General features: G+C 39.6%; 1 pseudogene; it reads left to right on the forward strand.

Annotated features, from left to right (window-relative positions):
• The first annotated feature begins 2,089 nt into the window (after positions 1–2,089).
• Positions 2,090–22,266, forward strand: LOC109376847 (ADP/ATP translocase 2 pseudogene; annotated as a pseudogene).
• Positions 22,267–23,385: the final 1,119 nt, after the last annotated feature.

Here is a 23,385-nt window from a genome sequence, read left to right on the forward strand (position 1 = left end):
TAAAACATAAGAAACCCACTTCAACATAAAAATCATGAATTGAAAACAATGTCCATCATCTTCAATAAAGATGTAGAAAGGCTAAGAGATGCATTTTATAGCTGTGTAGTATAACAAAGCTTTATAAAAGCCAAACATGAAGGAGAAGCCATAGTTCTGTGAAAGCATATTTACTGAAAACTAAAGTAATACAGGATATTTTTGTTGAACTCATTTGCTACAAAATGTGGTGGAGGCCAAAACTGCTCAACAGTGTTTGCTGCCTCCTGGCTGCTAGTCCTTGGTTGAAATCCTAGCCCCCAGTGTGATGGTTTTAGGAAGCGGGGCCTTGGGGCGGTGCTTAGGTCCTGAGGGTGGAGCCTTCATTAATGAGATTAGTGGTCTTATAAAAGGGACTCCAGAGGGTCCTTAGGCCCTTCCATCATGCGAGGATGCAGCAAGAGGCTGCTGGCTATGCACCAGAAAGGGGCTTTCACCAGACTTCAATGGCACCTTGAACTTGGACTTCCAGCCCCCAGGACTGTCAGCAATACTTTTTTGTTGCTTCTAAGCCACCCGGGCTGTGGAATTTTGTTCCAGCAGCTTGAGCAGACTGAGACACTGGCCCTCCATTAGATGACACGCCCCAGCTGTTATGGAGATATCCGGAAGCCCAGGGGAACATGGAAAAGAGCTCAGTCCTGGAATGTCCATGTGAGGGGATCCACAACCACCATCTTCAAAGGACTTCAAAGGACTGCGAGGGAAAAAAGTCTTCACATATTAAACCACTGAGATCTTGAGTGTGCTTATCACAGCAGTTCAAATATGATTGGTATGTGAGAAGAGAGTTTAGCTAAGTGAGATATATGAGTGTTTAAATATTCTTTAGATTATCCCCATTAGATTAGTCATGTGACAGAAGCTGATTAGCAAACAATTTTAAATAGAGCTTTCTCATACTTACTGAGAATTCGGTTATTTGAATTATAGAGGGAAATGTGTGTTTTTAAAAAGCACGTGCTTTAGAAGCTAAGTACATGGATTTCAAAGTTTACATTTTGTTAAGTAAAATGAGTGCTTTGATACAGAGTCACCTCTTCTCTGCTGGTGATGGCAGACTTTTCTGGAGGCAGGTCCACAATCTTAAAAATATGGTCTTAAGAATATGTACTGGGCCGGCTGAGTGGCTCAGTTGGTTAAGAGCTCGCTCAAGAGTTTGAGCTCTGAGCAACAGCGGTTCGAGTCCAGCCCGAGCTGAGCAGCCGNAGCGGTTCGAGTCCAGCCCGAGCTGAGCAGCCGCTGAGCTGCCAACAGGTAGCAGGATGGCTCAGCTTAAAAAAAAAAAAAAAAAAAGAATATGTACTGTTCAACAATGCTTAGACTAAAGCTCTCAAGTCCGGTGCTATGACCTTGGCATGGAAAATGTTGACAGCAAGGGTTACTGATATACTGCCACTATGCTGAAAGGTGACCTTGGCCAGGTTTAGAAAGATGACAGTTGTGAGCAAAATGGCTCATCAGTTGCTCTACAAGGACGTACAGTGCAATTTACACACCAGTATAATTAGGTGCACTAAACTGTTCAATGGAAGTATTAAGTATTATCCATAAGGATATTGAAGATGTCCCTAAGAAAAAATATAAATTTGCTTCTGCCTTATTGCTATTGAGTAGTTCCTTGAGGTGACTTTCTAGAGCAGAATATGAAGCTAAGCTTCTCAGCACTCAGATGTACACTCGTCTTTCAGCTGCCATGACAGGAGAACATGCGTGTGTTTTACATAAAAGCCAGATCAAATCAATGAGGCATGTACATAAACAGAAAGGCAGGTCCGTCACTCTGTCACATCGTATTTAGAAATAGGAGTTGGCTTACATAGAAGAGGGTCTTTTACAATCCCTACTGTGAAATACTGTGATAAGGGTCTGAAGAACTCAAACAAAGGAAAACCTCTAGGGATGAGGCAACCCAGGACAACCCACAGGCATGTCCCCTCCTGGGAGGCCACCGTGGGGCATGGTGCATGGGGAGGTTCCAGCGGCCACATGTTTGGGCGCATCTCAGATTTTACCCGAGGGCCGTAGTCTCACTGGGTTGCTTTCGGCCATGGCGGGGAGGTTAGTGATGGGCACTTCTTCCCCATGGTGGCAGGAATCTTCTTTCAGGGAACTTTTCCCTGGGGACTCCTTCCTGGTCGGCCTGGCTGAAGCTGTCATCTCTGCGCCGTGCCAAGGGTCTTCCCACCCAGTCCTCCATGCTCTCACTTCCCTGGCACAGAGGTCAGGCATGGATGCGGGTGGTACAAAGAACCTACTCTGGACGCTTCCGCCTTCTGCCTTCATGGACATTCCCCCAGCAAGTTCCTCGCCCATCCAATCCCATCTTGCCACCTCCATCTAAGAGACCTGACCTGCAGGGATCCTGAGATCAGATTAATTGGCCCATGGGTTGTTTCTGTTTCTAGAATGAGGTATTTATGAAACAATGACAAAGGCTGCAGCCAACTTTTAAATATTTCATTCATGGAAAAAATAAGTATATATTAAAGGTCTGAACTAGAACCTGTAGTTTTTTTTTGTTTTTGTTTTTCAAAGAAAGTCAGCATGTAGCATTGAAAATGATGTAATAGGTAAATCCTATACTACTTCTACTTTCTTTTTTTCTATTTTGAGAGTTTAGACCAGACACATCTTGACCCAGAAGTCACTCCCGGCTGACCTCCACCTTTCAGGTGGAAACAAATATTGTTCTTCCAGTTTGTAACACTTTTTTTCCATAAACAGTATGGCTAAGAAATAGTAGGGATTAAGCAAAGAGGATGGTTTATACTTTTGAGAAACTTAACGTTTGGTGTGAGATGTAGTAGAGTGATTTAGAATAGAAACTTATGAGTAGATAAAATGTTTTCAAAGGGTGGAATATAAAAATGTATGGAACTGGTGTTGTATCAAAAGGCGATGGTGATTTATTTTTATTTTTAGGATTATAATATCTACATGCAGACCAAGAGATGGGTAAACTGTCACAAGCCTGTAACAGCTTAATCTTTCATTTCAAGAAAGCAAAAGGGAAAACCTAGTAGCTCAATGGCAGAAAACTGGACTTCTCAGGAAAAACTCACAAAACAAATGAACTAACAAAAGTGTGAGGCTGCCACAGAGTTGTTTGTGGAAGCCAGATTGTAAACGACAGATTGGCTTAGTCTCAGACAGGCTGCTCACAAAAAGATCTAATCAAGATGAGAAAAGCCATAGAATAAAGACGCAAGCCAGTGTTCTTCCTCAAATCACTGAAAATTAAATCATTTCCAGCTGCATCTCAGCAGATATCTCTGTAAAAGATAAAACATGTTTCTCCTCAGATAAATGGCACTTCCTATGATTACCTAGACCATGCTAAACAACTAAAAAGTCTGAAAAGAAAGGGTTAATCTTCAAAATCGCCACATTTTATGCTTATGACCCTCCATATGAGACACTGTGAACACTTGTGGCACATAATCTATTGAGAGATTAAGCTAAGTGTTTGCACTGCATGGGTCATATCTTAGTATCTAGTATATAAAATAGGATCTTGCACACATATGTTTGTTTTGTATCCATTACATGAAACTCCTCCTCCCCCACAAATATGCATATGGGTGTATATATATACTTCCAAATTTTGCATAAATACTCTGTATTTGGGTAGCATCCCAATTTTCCAATTTTTATACAATCATAGTATCTTGTGATCTTCATTAAGAGTGACACAACTTGGGCGGGCCAAGTGACGCATTGGTTAGGAGTTGGCTTGGGACGCCAGCTCTGTGCAGCAGGGCCCCGGTTCTGATCCCATATGAGAGCCAGTGACACTGCCCTCTACAGCTAAGATGGTGAACAACAGCTCAATCTGGAGCTGGGCTGCCGTGAGTCGCCAGCGACGGCGTAGGCTGCAGTGGAGCTGCAGTGACCTGCCATAAGCTACCGTGAGCCACCGTGAGCTGCCATCCAATGGCCGGCGAGTGACTGCCTCACCCAGGAAGAGCGCAATGATCACACCAACATGGGCCAGTGAGGCGACGTCCTCCGCAACTAGACTAAAGAACAAAAGGACAGCGACTTGTCTGTTCCCCTTCCCCGATTCCCAATAAAATCTTTAAAAAATTGAAAAAAAAGTGACACAAATTGTTTTTGTTGACCAGTGTGCCTGCTTTGTGTTTTACAAGGACTAAGAGTCAAGGAGAAGAAAGGCTGCCAGGTGGATGCCGACTGCCCCCGGCCCATAGGCCCCAGAGAAGCATGATTTAAATCTCTCTAGACACTGCCATTTTGTGCTCTTGCACTTATATGTATTATTTAGCAACAAGGGGTAGGTGTTACCTAAGAAATGCTTTATACCTGGTGATGTGTGAGAGCTAATTCAGTTATCTCCTTCCTCAGAAGTAACATTTTTATTTTTTAGGTTGAAAATTGTCCAAAATTATTTTGCTAAAATTAGTTCAAATGTTTTTCTGGGCAGCCTCAGAATAACTTAGATTTTTAAATTATTGTTAGGCCTATGTTTCTTTCTTTTGAAAATAATCAGGTATTTTGTTAAATGAGTAATTCTGAGGTACATGGAATATCAGGGTGGGAGGGGGGAGTGTGGTACAGACAAGGGTGAGGATTCGACAGCACATAATTTCCTTCCCCTGTTCCATAAAATTCCAGTTTAGTAAATGTGTTTTATATATCCGTGCTGTCCTGTGTGCCCACTAGTTTGAGTTAAAGATGTAATACTTATAAGGGATCCCTTATGTCAGTGTAACAAAATTTATAGTAACCATATCAGACTAAAAAGAGTAATTTTTAATGTTCTGTATAAATCTAATACTCTATATATTTAATTTCATATTAAAAATTGTTATTTTAAAGGTGGGTTAATATAAACACATGATTAACTTAATAAAGTGAAAATGGGGTATTTCCCAAAACATATGGGCATAAAAATGATATGGAGACACATCAAATTTAATGGAAATATGTCAGTAATATATGCAAACAATAAGTTTTTTCATTTGCTTACCAAATAATGTCCTTCTAGTTTAAAAAAATATTACCCAGTTGCTTGGAATATTTAAAAATCCAAAGAAGCTTCCTGGGTATTTTTACTTAATGGGACTGTGATAAAAAAAAATTAGGCTCACTAACTTAGTAACATTTCAATAGTCAGAATCAGATTAATATCAATGTTCACTGAGCCCTGTTTTAAGATTCTTGAAAGAAATCACGTGTATTTTAGATTTTATTTGTTTGTTTGCTGCCCTTAAGGCCAGAAATGACACACATGCTGGCAGTGTAACTGACAAAGATATCAGAATGGAAAAGACAAGAAACAGTAATAGGAAAATGGCTTTTGTATCCATGATATGTCAACAAATGAAATATGTGTTACTTAAAACTCATGCTGAGAAATGATACAGTAAATAGTTTTAGCAATGACTTTGTGTGTGGTTTTGTGAGCAGTTTTCTTTGACAGAACATCTTTCTGTGTTGTGATCAAGCACCCTTTTGTGATGCACTGTGGTACGGCCTTTGTATGGTCCTCCGAGATGTTCAAATCATGTATCACTTAGACGAAATTCTAAGGACTTAAAAATTATGTTACCTCAAAAATAAACTGGCACTGTGAGCAATCCCATTTAATACGCAGAAAATTAGTGAGAGAGAAAGTGGGAACCGTACAGGACATAAAATCACGATAAGAGACAGTGATTGTGACTCATAGGTGAACACTATACCCTAAATCCAGAATGATAAGTGTTGTGTGTTCTTTTCATGGGATGGTCAGCCAAATATGGGCATAAGAGAGAAAGAGACTCAGGGGAACAAAGTTTACTACGCTCACAGGGCCACGCAGAAAAGACACTGGGGTGGCCAGGAGCAGAGGCAAGAGGAGAGGGAAGCCCATTTTGGGGTTTTCTTTGGAAACGCAGGGCAGAGGAAACAGTGTAGGATTGACTAGTTAAAATAATTTTGGCTAGCCCTGAGCTGATGGGGTGGTCCCCAGTTACCTGGTACCTAGCCCAGGTTGATAAAGGGAGAGGAATATTGTCTGTTGGGATTTAAGGGCCAAACAGAGGAGGTATGGCTCTAGGCTGGTGAGTTTGCTCAACACACTGGGCCCTTCGGGAGTCTCTAAGAAATGGCTATTCCCAAGAGAGGGAGGGAGTCTCTCTCCAATAAGAAACTTGTTTTGTTTGAATGTCCAAACAGTATAATGTACAGAAGATAAAAAACATAAAGACAGTACAATAATAATAACACCTACACATACATTTACTTTGTGCTTGCTCTCAACCAATCACTTCTGGATTCCATCTACTTTTAGAAGTCAGTAATGGCAGAGCCATGATACAAACCATGGTCTAACTCTAAAATCTCCCTTTTAACTACTGCTCTATTTTAAATACATGCAACTATATTATTGTCCTTTAAATTGAGAAAAAGTTACTCAAATTAACTCTCTTTCATTTGGTCCTGATACTGGGCTTCAGTGGCTATGTCACAGGACTGTCATCACTTATTCAAGAACAATGATAGCTGTGACTATAATAAAGAAATGTAATAACAGGTTCCTGTTTTACATTACTTTTGTGTGTAAGAAAATTAAAATCATTTTATAATATGATACAGAAAGCATGTTGAGTAATCCTTTCTATAAGTGATCCACAGAGAAACCTGAAAGAAAAGAGAAGATTTTAACAAAATAGGCCATTTAGCATATGGATGCTCTAGGATGTGTTTGCAGGGAAGTAGGTGGGGAGAGTTTAGAGACTACAAAAAAAATATATTGCAAGGATATTAGATTTAGGTAGAGTCACAGTAACTGAACCCGGATAATTATGAGGACAAGGGTAACAAGGAAATGTTAATGGTTTTTGTTTGGGTTTATGGGACATAAACTATATACATGGGTGCTAATCTGTAGAACAGTTTGGACTAAAGACCAAGGAGGAAGAGGAGGAGGAGGAGGAAGTGGAGGAGGAGCTTCTATAAGAAAACATGACTCTGAACAGAGAATAGCAAAGTCCAGACTTGAGACAAAATATCAGCCGGCATGAGAGGCACAAAGAAGGCAAGAGGGAACGAGGCAGCTATAAGCTGTCAAAACCAAGGAAGACGTTTGCAGGGAGGTGGTCAATGACATTTATTGCTTCACAGAAACATGCAAAATGATGAGCTGGATAAATGGTCCTTAGTTAATTCAATGACCTTTAAGAGTGTATTCTTTGGAAAGTTTTATAAAATAGTATAAAATTAGCATTTTGTCTTTCATCTGTGTACAAACAATGCATTTATGAACACTTCTCTATTCACAGAGACTTGAGCAAACATTTCTACATGCTGCTACTGGTAATTTTCAGCCAGATACAGACTTGAAAAACAATTGGGACTGTCCTGAATGCAACTCTGGCTCTCAGGCAAAGTGAAGACATTTTTGTGGAATGAGTTGTCTTATCTCACCTACACATTGAGTTTATCTGTGCCCAGCTTTGCAAAGGTGTTCTGTTTTCTCTAATGCTTATTGTATATCCTCCCTCACCATGTGTGCTCATCACCATATGATGGCATCCAGCTCCCCAGAGGTCCTAAGTGGGGTGGAGAATTACAAAGCTGAGAAAAAGACCCTTCTTAAAAGGAGCTGTCATCTGGCCTAAAGGGGAGAACAGGTTTAATTAAAAGCACACACTTTCTCAAATTATAATTCAATTAGTCTTAGAAAATACACCCCATTGTTCTATTTCTATAAAACTATGGTGGAATTCAAAGGAATAGTTAATGACCATGGGAAGGCTGGAAAAAGCAGGTGGGTCATTATATTGTTCATATGCTTTTTTTCACTTCTTTGTTTCAAACTTGAGGCAGTTTTTAGAATTAACTGGGAGTGAAGGTGCATTGCTTGTACACCATGAATTTGGGCCATTCTTCACTTAAACTGTATCACTATAGTATTTTACACAATTATATTTTAGAAGTGGAACAAAATATGCGTATGGGATATTCCCTTTTCCAAACTCATATGATCACCCAATATCGTTGTTACAATGTAATCTACATTGGCAAATTGATTTATTATAACCACAAGGACATATCTATTGGTTATCTACATTAAGCATATGTAATTGGAAGAGTTTAATTTAGAGTAAACTGAAGTTAAAAAAAGAACACTTTGAACAGTGTTTCAAATAGGGAACCTATGATAAATAGAGTAAAAATTCTGGCAACCCATTGCATTGCAAAATGGTGGGTGAGGGTTATATTTAATCCTGAAAATAAGATAATAAGGCTGGATAACCTGGAACAGGTTTTTGCATCCCTTACAGGCAAGGTATATATTTTATTTATCTTTGCTTAATGTATGAAATAGCACAAGGCTCCCAATATGAGCTTACTAAATGTTTGTGTAATTGATGGAATCATATCATGAGATATAATCTATTTCATCTTCCTGAATTCTTCTGTTGCCTGGAAGAGCAGAACTTATTTTATACACCATTTTACAAGCGCCTCTTACCCTCAAGTTTCCTATTGTATATACTCATTTTCTTATTTTTCCTTCACTGCCATTCTCATTTGCTCATTTTGCTTTTTTACACATTTGTTTGATGCCTTGTACTAGAGGAGTGCTCAGGCTAAAACACCTGAGTGGTAAAGATAATAAATACTTTTTTTAATATATACATTTCAGTGTTATGTGCATCTGAAAACAAATCCACGTTACTGCTACATTGACAAAAAAGACTTATCTCCTACAGGACGCAAACTCCACATGGTAATATATTAAAAATTACGTCTCGTTCCCACCTGATTTCCAACACGCATTTCTACAGGCTGCCCTTAAGGTTCACATTTGAACTGAATGTCATTGAATATATTTTGGCTTAGAATTCAGGTCTCTTAGGTGTTTTCCCAACATTATTGGCTTTTTTCTCATTCATCAAGTCCTGTTCTTTATATCTTTTTCTAATAATTTCTTAACCTCTCTGGAGCATCATAGCTTATTTTTTTCTCTTGGTTGTGTTCCTTCACTTTTGGCCCAGTTTCCACTCCAGGACCACGATTTAAATAGTTTTAGATTTAGTTGCTGTAACAGGGATACAGTACAGTTATGTTTGCACAAGCTTGCTATAGAAACAAAGTCTTAGAAAATGCACTACTTCAAAGAAATTTAATATTTAACAGAAAATTCATACATAACAATAAGCACCAGGTTTGTAAAAATTCCTCAAGTATGATTGTTTTAAAAATTTTGTATTTGTCTTCATTGAGTCCATGAGAAAGTGTTTAATCTGAGAATTGCAGGTAGTTCTTTCTAGTCCGTAAACTTTTGTGTTCCTTAGTTGCAAAAGTGTCTGTGCTGTAGAGGAGTGAGTTTATAAAAGGAGAATCATAGGACAGAATTAAGCAACCAATAGTAAGGACATTGGTAAATATGATATGATTTAAAGAAATCATTTTGGCAAAGAAAAATATAAACCTGTCAATTTGTATGCGAACTGGGCTGTCACCCCTCTTGGCCATAGATATTATTCACAAAAGAAGGATAAACAAAATTTTGAAGGTTAAAAGGAATTTTGTGTTGAAAAAAGAATATAAATACATGTTTTCTTTTCTCTATTAGGCACTTAGTAGCATCTGAGAAACAATTTTTGAAAATCTCTTCGAAATTGTATTTTTCTGACTGCCAGGGTTGAAGCAGGATTAAATTAGGATACATGATCAACTTATTATTATTTATGTGAATTAGCCAAAAAAAAAAAGTTTTACACATTTCTGTTTTGGTATCACAGTGTGAGGAGGCCCAGTTTTGTACTCTCAAAACCCCAGTTTAGTTTTGAGGTTTCTGAGCTTGCTTCTGTGACTTCAGCGCCTATCTTCCATGAGGTTTCTGAGCTTGCTTCTGTGACGTCAGCGCCTATCTTCCATGCCCTTCACAGCTGCAAGGGAGCCCTCCGTGGACAGCATGCGATTTTCCAGTGCGTGGAAATGAACACAAACAGGTGTATCGTTCCAGACGATCACTGTAGCAGTCTCTGTTAAACAGGAAACTGAAGCAGTTAAAGATTAAAACTCTGTCTGAAGGCTCAGAGTTAGAGAATTTCACATACTAAGCTGCTGTTTCTTTGAAATCCATATACAAGTTTGTTTCTTTTGAAGGAACTTTTGGAAATACCATTAATTCTTGTTCCCACTTACCTTTTTTCAGGCTACTTACTTAGATATCCAGAACATAAACACACCTGAAGTGTATATACTTATTTTTTGTGTGTAACAAAGGAAGCTCATTTGAATATTGGAATTACCTCAAAACTAAGCAGGGGCAGTATTTCTCATTCATAGAAATTGTTTAGCATGTGGCCTCTAATGGATTATATTCAGGACTGCTCAGATCCCCACATATCTAAGAAAGGACAACTTTGAGTTCACAGGCAAAACAAACAACCCAACAAACTCAGGTAAGAAATAAAGCAATAATTAGCCAATCCAAAAAACACAGATGGGGGGACAGCTGAGAGAAACTAAACGCCGTTGAACATTTTGCACCTTCAAGGTGAAGGCTTTATGTTCTATTATGGTGGCTTCTTACAAATAGTAGTTTGAGCCGCTCTGGCCAACACTGGAGTCCCATATTTCCAGTTTCTTATTAAAAAGGAGTGTCCTTGTCTCGGTTCCATTTTGAAAATTCTGAGGAGGTGATTGTGGTTTTTCCAGCTTGTCTCCCATTTGCAACCTTAACCCGGGCACTGTGGTTCATGAGATGGGATCGGGCAATACCATTGGGTATCACATAGTAAGTGAAATTAAACAAAGCAGTGGTGCCTACAGAGGGTGTCTGGGGAGGGGGGCTACTGAACTCAGGGCCCTTGAGGGAATCCTTGTCAGCCAGCCAGCCTCTCCCCGTTATAACTCAGTGTCTTTCTTCCTTACTAAAGGAAGGCATCAGCCTTCTATTTTCTCCTATAGCTGATATTTTCTTTAAATCCATTTCTTCTCCTAACTTGTGAACTAGACTCAGTCTTGCTAAGTCTTCCAGTCTCTCAATGTCTTCTGATAATCTTAAGTGCTTGTCTTATAGGCATTTTTACTTGTGATTTGTATAGGTAAGAATGAAACGTGAGCTCCTGCAGGAGGTTAATCATGAATATTTATGAAGTCTGTTAACAGGATACCAGGCCATTGATATCTATTTTGCAGCCCACTCCCTCAATGAAGCCCCTAAACAAGTAGCCTGTGGGATAGTCGAAGCCTGCAACGAGACAAAGCTGATTTCCCCATTCAGTAATTTTCCACTTGGTGCCCAGGATCTGTGACTAAAATACTTGATCAGAATATATGTACATTGTTGTCCAGTATTTTTCTGGAGTTCCCAGTTTCTTCTGTTCAGAATGAGTCTCTGAATCTATGTACATTCACTGGACCAAACTGTGAGACCTCCAATTCAGGGCTTTCCTCGGCCTTTTCAGTCCAATTTTTCACAATTTAAAATTGAACACTGGGTGCTAACCGTGTGCTATTTAGCTCCACGAGGGCAAAACTGATGTCTGATTGTCTCAAGTACTTAGAAGCACCTGTTGTTGACAACACCTGTCACTGACACCTAAGGAAACATGATAAAGATGTTAGAGTTTTGTGAATAAGCAAAGTCCTAATTTGTACTCAGAAAGTTTACATGTTTGATGTTGGCTCTGAACATATTAATGCAAAAATTATTTTTAACTTTATAGAAAGGCAAAGAAATAATAAAACTCATTGCTCAGACTAACTGAGAAAGAAATACATTCATGGTAAATGTAAATTTTACATTTTATAAATAATTCCTCATCTACTTGCAGTGACCAGGATAGTGTATTGCCTGGTCATCCCCGTTTATTGTCATGAATTCTGTGTCTCACAAAAACCAGCTGTCTACCTTCTAAATTATCTGTGCTTCTTGTGTAGTGAGTGGAAGAAAATTGCTATCCTGGAGTCCTTCTGTAGAGAACTTCCCATTGTGCCAGAGCTCATAGGGTGGAAAATGGTACTGAAGTAAAGCTGAGCAATCTAAGAACAGTCAGGCTTCCAGAATCAGGCCCAGGAAAGCAAATGGCCTCATTAAGAATGTTTTGTAACCCCAGTAATTAGTCTCTGGGTATGTGCTTTATAATTAATATTTCGCATCTTAGGAGGAAATATGTGTTCTCCCAAATAAATATAAATATGGGAGACTTGGGCTATATAAAATCATGATGATAACATCGGGACATTGGTAAGGGGTTGCAGCAAGGAAGTAGCTGGCATTTGGTATGTCACTAGGAGCAACATCATAATAATGTCACAGAGCTAGCAACATCCTTATCAGCAATATCAGTGCTCATGTGGTCACCCCCTACTTAAGTAATAACCAGAGGAAATGATAGTTTTCTTTGAAATTAGTACAGGAAAAAGGTTTGTGGGTATAGAAATATGAATCAAAATTCCCAATTTTAAAGTGAACCTGTTGTCCAAGTACATAGGTTAAATTGGAAAAAAATAAAATAAACAAACAAAAAACAAGATAAAGAGCAACCCAGAAAGCTTGGCCTTCCAATAAGGGCAAAATGATATTCAGTTGGAGAGTAAAAGGGTTATAAAAGATTCCTTCCTGGTCTGCTCATGGTAACCTAAAGAATTCATAGAACTGAAAATGAAATAAAAACAACGGGATAAGTGCAAACTAAGCAAAGGCAGCTGCTTCAGGAAAGACAGAGTGTGGGGAATGGGGCGCAGGAAAGGGCATGACCCCCGGCGCCCTGATACACAGCCGGGGCTGGGAGACAAGAGGAGGACTGAGACGCAGAGCGGATTTCCCTGGCTGGCCCCGAATCTTAGGGGAAGGTTTGAGCATGGGGACGATACTGCGGCCATTGAATAGTTTTCCTTACTAATAATTTTCACATTACTGTTAGAGCTTTTGTGTTGCTTTATTGTTGTATTTTTTTGTAAAGTGGCAGCCTTATAGTGGCAATACTAGAAAAATAGGAATTATGTTTTGAGAAATTTAATTTATAAAAACAAATTAATACTCATGTTCACAAAACTATATATATATATATATACATATATATATATATATATATATCACACAGGGTGCCAAAAAATGTATACACATTTTAAGAAAGGAAAAAACTGTATTAAAATTGTAATTCTCATATATACTGATAACAAAAGATGAATACAAGTCATGTGTATATATTTTGGGGGCCCCCCTGGTATTTATTTGGATCACAGGGGCAATTATATGTTTTTGTTGGTCAGAGTGAAGTGTAAAATACCTAAATCTCAAATATTTAAATGTTTTCAGCCATAAAGTAAACTAACAATAATCAGGATATTTTGGGTTATGAATGGGCTAATTAAAACAAATGAGAGGTTTGTTCATTGTGATTATTCAGCTTTTGGGGAAGTTATCAATAATACCATGCACAACTGCTGCAGAATCCAATCTGGTAGGTGCAGATCAAACCTTTACAAATAGAACATATTAAACAGATGCATTGTCTTCCAGGTTGAAGGTTTATAGAAGAAAAATCATTTCCCATCTCATCTCACTTGTCATTGAACACGTCCCTCTGAAGATAAATTTCCACTAAATTGCATCATGACACTTTCATAGCTTCAGCTTCCTTTAATGCAGTCTCGAGTAAGTGCATGAAATATTCTGGTTTATTTTTCTCTGGGAAGCTGAGATTTTATGTCAAATTTCAAAAGGCTGGAAATATCAAGGATGAAGTTCACCTCAAATTAAGCCAAATCTTGTGGCACAATGCGTGCTCCAAACAGTAAAGAGAAGAGCATTTAACACCAAACCCTAGAAAGCACACACCGTTGATCTATGCACATTTTCCCAATATGGCAGAATACGGTGAAAGTAAGTATACACAAGCAGGCATGTTTCAGGAACTTCATTTTCCCTAGTTTCACAGAAAGACAAATCTTATAACTTTCTGTGATGTCCTCTTAAATCTAGTAGTAAACTGTAGGTGTCATTGATACTTTCATTTTCTGTCAAAGCTAATAGAGTTATTCTCCTTTGATGGTGCCAGAGAAAATACGAAATGGGATAATGAGCATTTTATTGGTGTTTTCCCCATTATGCACGGTACTGAATATTTTATGGAAAAAGAAGGAGAATGCTTGTTTTGTTTGGTTGTCTGTTCGTGCATATGTGTGTGTTTCTGGCATTTCAGTAAGGTCAGAAAGGGCGAAAATTTCTACTCAATCTTCCAAGCACAGTAACTTAAGAATCAAATAGTCAATGCCTGCCATTCTATTAGGCATTGGGTAAATAATAGTGGATTGACAGTAACTCAAATCTCCCTCCTCTGTTTTGTTCCATGTATGATTCTATCCAAAGCCCCGCTATTTTTAAGAAGCCACTGAGTGTCTTTCTAGTTCAAAACTATTTTCTTCCAAAACATCTCTGAACATTTACCTTAGGTTAATAAAGTTTCTTTCAAGGTCCCACCCTCTATTGTCACATAAAAATCAACTTCCTTCCTTTCACATGTGATTATTTTATTCTTCACAGGCTTTTTTTGTCTTCTTTCTTCTTTTTTTTTTTTTTTCAATGTTTTCCTGTTCATTATGTCACTCACAGTTCCCTCTCCAAGACTGACTTTCTTGAACACTGCAGGGGTCAGCTCTCTTTAACTCACTTTGTAGGGCATCTAACAGAAGCAGATAGGTACTTCAAAAATGTATGATGGTCATGGTAACAGCTGTCAGCAGTGCTGGTGTTATTAATAATTCAGAAAACCAGAAAAATCTGAGAAGCCTAGTCGTTAATGGAGAAAAAAGTTCATGTACATTTTTATGGATCCCAAGTGAAGGAAAACATTAGCATACTAAGGTTATAAAAGTCAGGGCCTGTGCACAGAACAAGGTAATAATATAAGAGCATAACTATAGAAAGAATTTCCTTTGGTTAATTTTGTAAGTACAAAAGAAAGTCTTGGAGACATCAGGGGTTTTTTTTGTTTGTTTTTTAATCCTATTGGCAGTTTGGGTGGTTATGGATAACAAAGATCTGAAAAATGACACAAAATTGCTTAAATCTTTTCTTATAAGTGTATGTACCACTGAAATCTTGAAGCCTCTGCTAGGTTTCCAAGTGTTTTTTTTTTAAGCTTAATTCTTGAAGCCAAACTGCTTTTAGCATTTCCTTCTATTTGAAAGTTATATTAGAAGTTTATTTTTTTGTATTTAATATATATATAAACGTTTGCCCCTTCTTCATTCCTACTTATTCTTCCTTCCCTCCTCCGTACCCCCTTCTTTCCTTCCTTCCTTCCTTCCTTCCTTCCTTCCTTCCTTCCTTCCTTCCTTCCTTCCTTCCTTCCTATGGCTTTCTTAAAAAATGTTTTAAACTTATTTAATCTATTGTGGTAGTTTTCAAACTTTCTTTACAAGTGTTTTTACTCAGCTGTTGATAAGCTTGCTAAATAATAAACCCAAACTCAGTCGCATACAACAATAAGCTTTTCGGTTCTTGCACTTGACTGTGGGGTCAGCTGGTATGGTTCTACTTGGGCGGGGACACATGTAGTTCACCAGGGATGGCTCCAGGCTATGGGACGGGTCCAGGTTTGCTTCTCATTCTAGGACTCACGTTGAAAGGGTAGCAGCTACCCCTGGAAGGTCTTCTCCTGATCCACTGCCAGAGCTTCATACATGAACCAAATATCTTGAGTCCATTTAAGCTCTGCTTGTATCATATGCACTAAAATTAATTGGCCCAAGGCAAGTTTACATGGTCCAGCCAACATCAAAGGGTGGGGAACTACTCTGCCCACAGCACGCGAAGGAAGAGGGTGAACACTTAATTCAAAACATCCAAACTATCTGAAAGCAGGTCATTTTTCCTCCACAGTCTTCTGTGGGACTCCACATAATAACCAGATTGTAAAAAGACTTCATTGGTATCTATTAATGAGTTAAATTTTAACATTCATTTATTGTAATGTTCATAAAAATACTGAAATTGTTTTGACGGTTTGATGACTTTGTCAAATTAACATTTGTTAAGTGGAGTGCAGGGTGCCAGATGGTGATTCTTGGTTTAGCAACAGGCCACAAAAGAAACTGAAGTAGAGATGTTTGTTATTCCCAGGTCCTGAAAGAAGTACACAGGGGACTTGGAGGGGCCACATGGGGAGGTGAAGGCAAAGTGTAGAGAGAGCAATAGGATCTGGGGCACATGCCTTTATCAGGGTCTGTGGGTGCAGTACTTTGGGGTTCCTAGGCTAGGTACTGATCAGTCAATTCAAACCAAAAGAGAGGGGTTTTGATAAGCTCCACAGGGGTTTTATCTAAAGGGGCATACAAGGTATACAGGCACTGGGAGGCAGGGGCGACTACTGATCACAAGGACTGTTGAGGAAGTCCTATCAGAAAGGTGCATTTGCTTGTGACTGCAGCTGTTATCTAGGGCATATGCTTGCACGAGAGAGTGAGTGTCAGTTCAGGACACTTGGCCAAACAAAATGAATGCCAAGGCAACAGTACCATGGAGTAGCTTAGCTAAACTTGCCACAGATGGACACAACCATTTGAAATTGGGAAATGTGGAACACAATTATACATTATTGACAAAAATTATGATTCAGAACGTGTAATGTAAAACACATATCTGACGTAGCAGGTCAAAATTCAAACAGAAAAAGAGAAGGAAAAAATAAGCTAGTAGAATGCTAGAATTTTCATAATCAATAAAGCGCTTGAAAGAAGGATATATGTCTTGTGCTCAATGATAAGAAAGCAGGAAAAGGGAACTCTTTCTCTGAGATCTGAAAAATAAATACATCAACAGGGTCTGTTGGTGATTTGTTTCTGTTCTAAAATATACAGAACAATTTTTGTACATGAAATCTCAATCATAAATATCTGGCATGCCTGAGAGATTTTCAAGAAACCTAGATTTCAGGTAACAAAATGTGAAGGTTTACTCTTTCTTGGTTTCAAAAAGAAGACATGCCCAGAAGCGATCATTTTCATCCAACATTTCAATTAGTCAGGGAAATCCCTGTCTTTAACAATAATTATTAATAATTGCTCTTTTATAGAAGGATTCTGAAGGAAAAAACAATAAAATTCACTTAAACCATAAAAAAAATTAGAAGTAACTATGAGAGAGAGAGAGAGAGAGAGAGAGAGAGAGAGAGAGAGAGAGAGAGAGAACTGAGGGTAAGTTTGAACCCTCTGTTGCTATTCCAAAAATGGATACCATTGGAGTTAGGATTGCAGTAGTAACCCCCTTATCCAAGGTTTGTCTTTCCAGGGTGGTCCAAAAATATTAATTGAAAAGTTCCATAAATAAATAATTCATGTTTTAAATTGTGCGCCATTCTGTGTAACAAGATGAAATCTCACACCACCCCATTGCATCATGCCCCAAGTGTGAGTCGCCCCTTTTTGTCCAGTGTCTCCATGCTGTAGACGCTCTCTGCTGGCTACTCACTTTGTAGCCATCCTGGTTATCAGACATTACCTTCTGAAGGCCCCCTCTACATAGTATCACACTGGAGATTAGAGCTTTAACACAAGAATTTGGGAGGACACAAACATTCAGTCCATAGCAACACTGTACCATTAATGCTTTCAAGGTGTTTACTGTTGAATGAGAAAGTCATGTAAGCTATTTCACAAAGCGGTTAGTGTTATATCACAGAAAAGGATTCACTACCTATGAAAGCACAGAGAAGAATGAAAATATTAGACAAAGCTTGCAATCTTAAGGAATGGAGACAATGATTAGAGTGAATGATGAAAGATGTGTTATATCTTTCAGAGATAAGATTTATTCTCTGTGTCTCCAGAAAAATAGAGAATGCCAGGAAGTCTTAGTTACCAATGTATCCACGTTCTAACGTCAGTTATTCATCTCTTCAGATACGAGCTCCTCTCTTCCCCACAGAAGAGTGAGAGTGTAACTGCAAAGATACATTACATTAGAGTGGAAAGATCACGGCACTCACCCAGTCCCAACAAGATGTGGCAGCTGCGTTCCTTAACCTATCCTGATATCGTCCTGATATTGTCTCTTGATACAGAAGAGAGCCGTCAGGGTTTAATATTTACTAAACTGTGGTTCACAAACTAGATGCTTTATTGAAAAAAAAAGGGAGAAATGTTTCAGGCAACAATATTGACCATACAGTCAGTGAGGCCTCCAGCTACAAACAGCTGGAAGTGCCAGCAGAATATAACGACAACCCTAGCCATGGACAGAAGGCCCTCCTCGACTGCTCCACTCAGCCACAACTGGCCCCTTTCCACCCTCCCCTGTTACTTTCTCTGACCTCAGCCTCACCGCCGTCCTTTTCGTTCATTCTCTCAGCCACCAACCCCACTGGCCTTGTTTATGTTCTTTGCACATTCCGGGCCTGTCGCTGCCTAAGGGCCTTGGCAGGGGCTGCTTGCTTTCCTGGGCATACTCTTCTCCCAGGGCTGGGCGTGGAGACTTCCTTCCCTCTTTTCGATGTCTGTTCAAATGTCACCTTCTGAATGAGATCTGTTATGATCAGCTCAAATTACTAACATTACAACACGCCCAGCCTAATGTTTTATAATACATCACTTTCTTGCTTGTTTGGAAATTCGCATATTACTAAGGATATTTTACATCGCATATCTCCGTGAAGTGTAGCAGAAAGCTATGGTATAGCAACCAAGGGGGGCATCTTTGTTGTGGTGGGGTGGGGGTTATCTGACACACACTAAGTGCCCCGGTATATAGTGTGGACTTTAACCATTGGTTAAAGGAATGATAATGTGATAAAGAAATGAATATTTATAATATATTACTGAGCTCTTAAGGAAGTAAAGGGAACTTTTAGGGCCTCAGATACAGACACCAGAGGTGGAGCTTTGTGCTGAAGATATAGCTACACAGTGGGAATGAGAAATGTTGGTCTTGTTAATACAGAGCGATTGTTATCTTAAGAGCTATGCAACGGTCGGAAGACAAAGCTGATGATTGGGGGGGTTAGGCCTAAGGTTTACAAATAAAATAAATATGGAACAGCAAATAAAATTTTTAAAAAGGGTGAAGTAGCGGCCCCATAAGCTAGTAAAAGTAAGCACACATCGTCAGTGGAAGGAAGAGTCTTTCAGTTGTATCAGCCTGCCCAGGCTGCTATAACAAAATACAGCCGGCTGCATGGCTTAAACAGCAGACAGTTCCTTCTCAATTTCTGGATGAGGGAGTCGCAGATCAAGGTGCCAGCATGGTCGCATTCTGGCGGGGGCTGGCTTCCTGGTTTGCCGACAGCACCTTCTTGCTATGCCCTTGCATGGTAAAGACAGAGAGAGCTCCTTGGTGTTTCTTCTCCTCAGGGCACTCATCCCAGCAGACTAAGGACCTGCTCCTACGACCGCACGTAGCCACAGTGGTCCCCCCAAGGCCCTCGTCTGCACACGCTGTCACACTGGAGCTAGGGCTTCCACATGGGAATTTGGGGGAGGTTCCAAACATTCAGCTGATGGCGGCAACATTTCCAAAGACACTTACTACTCTTTTATTAGTTCCTCAAAAATTAATTCCTTAAACGTTTCAACACACTCATTTTCATTATTTATCTATTAGTTGCAAAGCATGTTTCTTGCATATTTGATTCTGCTGCTTATTGATTCCACTGACACAGGAAGTGGTTTGCCTGCTCATGTGGTTTGTGTTCTGTGGTTCTGACATTTCATCTGGGGGAATTCTTTGAGGTTTTGCTTTAAGAAAGCTGTTCCAGAGAATATAAGTGTCTGTTCCACCTGAGTGCCAGTGTCACGGCCATGCTATCTCTGCTTCCCATTTAGTTCTCGTTCTCGGACATTGTTTTGTTGCCCTGGTAGAGTGATGACGGGTTGCATACATGCATGAGGTTGGGTGCTTATGACTAAGATGTCACATGGCAGATGTGTTCCGCTCTACCTAGAAACATTGAAACAAGCAAGTTTTCATCCTACCTTTTTTGGTGTCTGTGTTTTTCCAATGCACACACCGTAGGTTTTGCTTTGAGTGGGGCCCTCCAATACAGCTCCCCTCATCACAGGGGTCACAGCCTCGTCACCTGCCCTGTCCTTCAGCCTAATACCGTGAAAGCTCTGGGAAGCTGCAGAAGACCCCAGAGTCATCAACTTCAGCACCTGCTATTTCCCTGGAATAACCTTATGTTCTGTTTTGTTTTGCTTTTGTCCTTTGATGACATTTCTTTCATTGGCTGCTAACTCAGCTGGGTTTTTCTAGGGTGATTTGTTTTTTCAGGATATTCAGTTAGTCATATTTCCAGAAATGGATGCTGTTTCATTAACTTTTCAAACTTGCTTCCCTAGTTTCTGAAACACTAAAAACTCTAAATGATCCTCTCCCATTTCCTTCCTCAAGAAACAAGTATTTCATCTCCCCGTCATGTCAAATGACTATTTTTTAATGTCTTTTGCCACACGCAACATGTATATCCTCTGGGGATAAAATATTATAGGTAATTAAAGAGAAACCTCTGTGGAATATGTATATCTGTTAGTCTCTTTGAGTACTAAGAATGAATTATCCTGAATTTAGACAAGGAGTTAAAACCAGGCATTTTCGCTCTACCTCAGTTTTTCCACTGAGAGCTGGAGGAACATAGCCTAGCAGTTTCTGAATTCCTATAACTTTGGGAAGAAGAGGAATGAGAAAGAAATTAAGCTCTTATAGGTAGAAAACTTCCTGCTGCTCCTGCCCCATTCACACTCTAGAGCAGAATTTAACCTTTCCTTAGTCCTGGCAATACGAAACACCAAGCACATTTCCCTTAGAAGAGTCCATTCTGTCAACAGCAACTGCTGTCTAAAAGTAGAGAGAAAACAGGAGTGGGAAGCAAATGTGGAGAATAGGAAATGACATAGAGAAAACATCTTTTATTTCTTTCTCAAAACATAAGGCGGGGAGGGGGGCGATAACAGAAGAGTCACATGTATGTGGTTTATTTGTTACATTATATTAAAAATGCCTCTCCTCAGGAGGCAAGTATATGTACATAGGGACACTGATATGAGACACTAATAATAAAAGACGTAATGAACACGCTTTAATGTTTCAAGAATGGCATGCTATAGAAAAATCCTTGAACTGTATGTAAGCAGATTTGATTCAAAGAAGTAATTGTAGAGATGAGCTTTTACTGCTAAAGGCTCCCTATCCTAATGAAGCAATATGTCATATTAACTTCCCTAGATAGTAGCTTTATGCAAATTCCTACCACATGCTATTTACCTACAATTCTGCCCGTCTCTCTTCAAAGGAGTTAACTCTCATGCATGCATTACAGAGAACAAAGAAGGCAAAACTAAAGAAAATTTGCTCCAGTAGAAAATGTTTTGGATAAGGCTTCGAGGTATCTTAGGTCCAAAGGAAGGAAACTGGGTTTCAAATGTACTAAAGTTGGGGATGCTAAAGCCACTGCACCCAGAAGGCACAGGAGCCACCAGATCAGAAGTCAAGAGGGTGATTTTGCCCATACCCATCTAGCAGCTGATGTGGGCAAAGCTGGAGCTGAAAGGGAATTCAAAGGCCTCGGTGACTGCCTGGTTAGATCTACAAATCTGATGGGATTAAGGGCCTGTACCAGTGCTTTAATGTGTCTGTGCAGGGCACAATCATCTACCGAGCTGTCTACTTCGGTATCTATGACACTGCAAAGGGAATACTTCCAGATCCCAAGAATACTCACATCTTCATCAGCTGGATGATTGCACAGTCTTGTCACAGTGGTGGCTGGGTTGACTTCCTACCCGTTTGACACTGTGCGCCGCCTCATGATGATGCAGTCAGGGCACAAAGGAACCAATGTCATGTCCACAGGCACACTGGCCTGCTGGGGGGAGAGTGCTCGTGATGAAGGGGGCAAAGCTTTTTTCAAGGGTGCATGGTCCAATGTGCTCAGAGGCATCGGTGGTGCTTTTGTGCTTGTCTTGTATGATGAAATCAAGAAGTTCACATAAGTTATTTCCTAGTCTTTTCCCCTTCTGTGAACAGGCATGTTGTATTATGTAACATCTTGAGAGCATTCTTGACAGACGGTTGGCTGTCTGTTTATCAATGGGCATCTATTTTAATGGTTGAAAATGGGAAGCAATAATATTCATCTGACCAGTTTTCTCCTAAAGCCATTTCCATGGTGATCATGATAATGATGGGACTCAATTATATTTTTTATTTCAGTCACTCCTAATAAATAATAAATTTGAAGAAATAAAAGACATCTGAAATAGAAAAAAGAAAGAAGTCAAGAGGGGACACTGGTTACAGAGCCACTTTTAGTTCTGAGAGGAAGTCCTGTTGATGAGGACAGTGCTCTCTGGAAAAATGCTTTGTAAATTCTGATTGCCCTCAGCTCCAAAAAGCAAGGCTGAAAGGAAGTGTTTTGGGCCCTGAAAAAAAATCTATGAAGGGATGAACACAACACAAATAGCAAAAGAGATATTTAAGTACTTTCTGGTCCATTAATATTCACAAATATTCCAGTTGGTAATTCACTAATCCATCTGTCAAATATCTATTGAGTCTATTATGCATTGAGCACTGTATTGGATGTTGAGATACATCGAATGTGAGACATGTGCTATCCAGAGCTTAACGTCAGTTTAAAAAGTGTGTAGATTTCACCAAAGCAATGATAATTCACTTCCTATATGCTATTGATCCTAGACAAGCGGAAAGAGAGAGCTGCTCCTGGAGTGGAGTGCCAGAGGCCAGGAATGTGTAAGGGAGAGCAGAGGTCCAGCCCAGGACTCCTGCAGAATGGCTTCAGAATGATAACGGGAGTACCCTAGCCATTGATTCCATGTGCGATGCACAGGTGTCAGGTCTAAGGCAGTGTATGGACTATACCAGGTAAATTCTATATTAAAAGAGTTTAGCTAATATCTGGCAAGACCCAGGTTGCTCTTTGAGAGACAGGGCTGGAAAAGCTCCCAACAGATATGTTTCAGAAAGCGAGAGAAGCTGTTTACTGATACCTGCCTCTGTGGAAGGAGTAGGGGTTTCTATTGCCACATAGATGTTTTGGGCGCTGTTGTTGTGGAAGTTTGAGTTCTCTGTAAGTGTACAGGAGAGAGTTAATCAACTAAGCTTTGGGGCTGCTGCACACGCACATTTTGGCCGTAGATGATGCAGTTAGAGCAGGAGTCCGGTAGAGACGTTCCAGAGAGGGGTCCTGGGTTTTGTAATAGAACGCTGAAGAGCATCCGAGAACAAGGAGCTTCTGGGTAATGAAGATGTTTCCTTAATATACAAGCCAGCTGAGCATCATCAAAACCTGAAGAGGTCTTTTAAACTCTCCATGCACAGCCATGAAATCGATCCACTGGTATTTTTACATAGGCTTTTTC

Source organism: Hipposideros armiger, unplaced genomic scaffold (assembly GCF_001890085.2).
Source record: "Hipposideros armiger isolate ML-2016 unplaced genomic scaffold, ASM189008v1 scaffold_1222, whole genome shotgun sequence".
NCBI lineage: Eukaryota > Metazoa > Chordata > Mammalia > Chiroptera > Hipposideridae > Hipposideros > Hipposideros armiger.